The sequence below is a fragment of the Lactuca virosa genome, chromosome 6 (genome assembly GCF_052849685.1).
Source record: "Lactuca virosa cultivar CGN04683 chromosome 6, Lactuca_virosa_CGN04683_v6, whole genome shotgun sequence".
Lineage (NCBI taxonomy): Eukaryota > Viridiplantae > Streptophyta > Magnoliopsida > Asterales > Asteraceae > Lactuca > Lactuca virosa.
The window spans coordinates 87844752-87848155 of record NC_136431.1 but is presented as its reverse complement, the minus strand read 5'-3'; the positions used below and the strand labels follow the sequence as shown (position 1 = coordinate 87848155).

Here is a 3404-nt window from a genome sequence, read left to right as displayed (position 1 = left end):
TAGCATTCTAAGTTTAAGTCTAGAAATCCTACAAATTCCTAGTTAGCTTAAACTAATGCTCTGATACCAACTGTGACATCCTCATTTTTACGGCCAGAAAAAACCGATTTTGTTTATGCTTTTTAATAAAAATCAGAGTAACTTCTTAAGAAAAGTATTGCGGAAATTGTTCCCAAAATAAAATATGATATAAATTTTATCAAAGCATTTCTTAAAGAAATGTATTTTCATTACATTACAAAAACTCAGAATGTCAATCATCGATACAGACCATAAGCATAAACCAAAAAGAAATAAACATCTTAGGCCACAAAACACAATTTGGTCTCAAATCCATAATCTCTCGTCAAGTCATCCAACTATGCTTTTGCCACTACCTGTAATACAAGAAAATTGAGTGGGTCAGGATGGGGAGCCTGGTGAACATATACGGTTTTCAACCCACAATAATAAGTTCATTATATATTTTCATCAAATCACTAACCCGATTACCCGTTCACGTTATCCTCACTTTACGTCCCTAAAGCATCTATTATAAGGGACCTATCCTATGGAATTTCATCGGTATGGGCACTACTGCTAAGGGAATTCCTCAGCCATATGTGTCCGTAAGGCAACCATGGGGGGATGGAGTACATCTTCAAAAACACCTACAGGTTGCGAGTCTGCTAGCGTTCCACTGGACTGCCTAGAAAAGTCCATGGTCGTCATCTATACTCCGCTAGACGACTGGATCATCTTAAACATAGTAAACATCGAGGCCTCCCATCATTTTAACACACATCATCTATTTCATCTACCCATTGTTCAACCCAACATATTTGTAGATATAAATACATACACAGTCCAGATCTGAAAAATAATATTTATATCTTTCATCCAGCATAACTTTCAAAGCATAAAATATTTATACAGTCTAGATCTGAAAAATAATGTTTACATCTTTCATCCAGCATAACTTTCAAAGCATAAAATACATATACAGTCTAGATTTGAAAAGTAATGTTTACATCTTTCATCCAGCATAACTTTCAAAGCATAAAATACATATACGGTCTAGATCTGAAGAAAAAGTTCAGATCCGAAGGAAATAAGTCCAGATCTTTCATTCAACATAGATCTCAAAGTATACAGTTTAGATCTGAAGAAAAAGCTTAGATCTGAGATGAGAAAGTGTAGATCTGAAGGAAAAGTTTCAGATCTGAAATAGTTCTTTCATCCAGCAAACATCTCAGGTAAACAGATAACATATATATACACATAGCACATAATTTATATAAAATACTTCATATCTATGTGTAAGATGAAAGTGACTATACACTCACCTGATACAGAGTGATTTGGACAACACCTCGCTTCTTAAAAAAAATTTCTTTGACGAAACCGGGAAGTTTCCTTGAAAATCAGACTCCTCTCGGGCAGAGTTTCAAACCGAAAAACTCTTTTTCTCGGAGCCTTCTAGCGCTTCGGGGCTTTCTTCGGGTGCTAGGGGGTTTACCTAGACTTAGGAGGGGGTTAGGGAGGTAGTGAGAGAAAGTAGAGAGAGAAAGTAGTGAGAAAATGAGCAAAAATTCCGGCTGCCCTCGGTCCCCTTTTATAGGCTGAGAAGCCTCGCTACGCTGGGCGTTCCTGCGGGAGTACGCGGGGCGTACCTCATACGCAGGGCGTTCTTGGCCTATGCTGTGCGTTCGTACAGCCACGCATCCGAAGTCTGCTGGGGCTACGTGGTCACCTCCGGAGCCAAGTCCTCGCGTACGCGGGGCGTTCCCTCTCTTACGCGGGGCGTACCCTTTGGACCAGACTCACAATTTGCACACTCGACTTCTAAAATTCATAACTTTCGCATACGAGCTCCGTTTTCGACATTCTTTATATCCACGCGTAGGTGGGATTGTACTCTACAACTTTTGTTTAGACTTCGTCGGTTAATTCTCGACCGATTTTAAATTTAATAGTATGAGAAGATTACATCGTTAAACGACCGTGTAAAACTCATAACTCCTACATACGGACTCCGTTTTCGTCTGTCTTTTTACCGTTACGCTACTATTAACGAGATCTTCGATTCTCGTTTGGGTTGTGTCGACCAACAATCGACCAGTCTACTATTCGAACTTCGGGCTGTGCACTGCCCATCCGAAACTTGGAAAAATCATAACCTCCTCATACGAAGTCAGATTTGGGCATTCTTTTTATGCACGCTCTCGATTTAACGAACACTACGGCTTTCGTGTAGATCACCAAGGCTAAAAAGTCCTCTATCGTAAATTCACTATTTACTTCACGCAGTGTCGTGTCGGTTCTGTCGTGAAACTTTGACAGGCCATAACTTCTTCGTTATAACTCGGATTTCGGCGTTCTTTATATCTCCAGAATCCTTGTCACGACCACTACAACTTTCTTCATATATATCGGGTTTATCTAACATTTTATTTTTGATGCTTATTTTTATCATTTATTTATTATATTATTATAAACAAGTAATAAACACATAATTCACATAATATTCAAGTAATTCATCTTTATTACTTTAAAATGAGTTACAATGGTTGACCTAGACTATTACATCATCTACTAACGCTTAGCCCCGAAAAATGGGCGTTACAATCACATTCACCCCATCATAGAATATGGAAACTTCTTATTGCACGTTGAGATCATGTTGAGGGAAATTTCTAAGTAATCCCTTGTATCTTTCCCAAGCTTCATATAAAGACTTGCCATTTTCTTGTTGAAAGTTAGTAACATTCTTCTTAAATATTGAAACTTTAGAAGGTGGACTGAACTGTTGAATGAATTCTTCTCAAAGTTTGGCCCTTTTACAAATTGCTCTAGGTGAAAGTGACTTTAGCCAATCTTTTGTTGCTCCTTTGAAAGTTACTGGAAGCATTCTCAACAACACTGATTCACGTGGAACATTGGGAACATTAAAGTAATTCGTAACGTCCAAAACTTCATCAATATGCTTGTAGGAAACTTCATGGTCATTCCCATAGAACGGGATATCTTTAAGCATAGTGAGATTATGCCCCTTGAGTTCGAAATTGGTGGTTGCTGGAATTTTGGGTGGTACAAGACCCGACCCGTTGTCGTTACGCATTTACTTCTTGTACTCTTCCATCGTCATTGTTGTAATGTCTGCCATCTCTTCTTCATCGCTTTTTATATAGTTCTCTGAATCGTCTTTGGTTTCTATATCATAACCAATTCCCTTCTTATCAGGAGTCTTCTCAAAACTTTCAAATTTGTCGGTATGAAATGTGTTGCTCGATTCTCCAACCTTTTTTTCTTTCTTTTTGTGGAACGTGGATTCAGGATCTTCAAGTGGTAGTATGATAGGAAGTTGTGATCCCCTGGTCATAAATTACTGAAACACAACAAAAACAAAACGCATAAAATGAATA

At 38.2% G+C, this 3404-nt stretch overlaps 1 non-coding gene across 1 annotated transcript; it reads left to right on the top strand.

Moving 5' to 3' along the window:
• The first annotated feature begins 2654 nt into the window (after positions 1–2654).
• LOC145122994 (small nucleolar RNA R71) lies at positions 2655–2761 on the top strand. The gene has a single exon (XR_013714875.1). It is a non-coding gene; the product is annotated as a small nucleolar RNA R71 (small nucleolar RNA).
• The last annotated feature ends 643 nt before the right edge of the window (positions 2762–3404 follow it).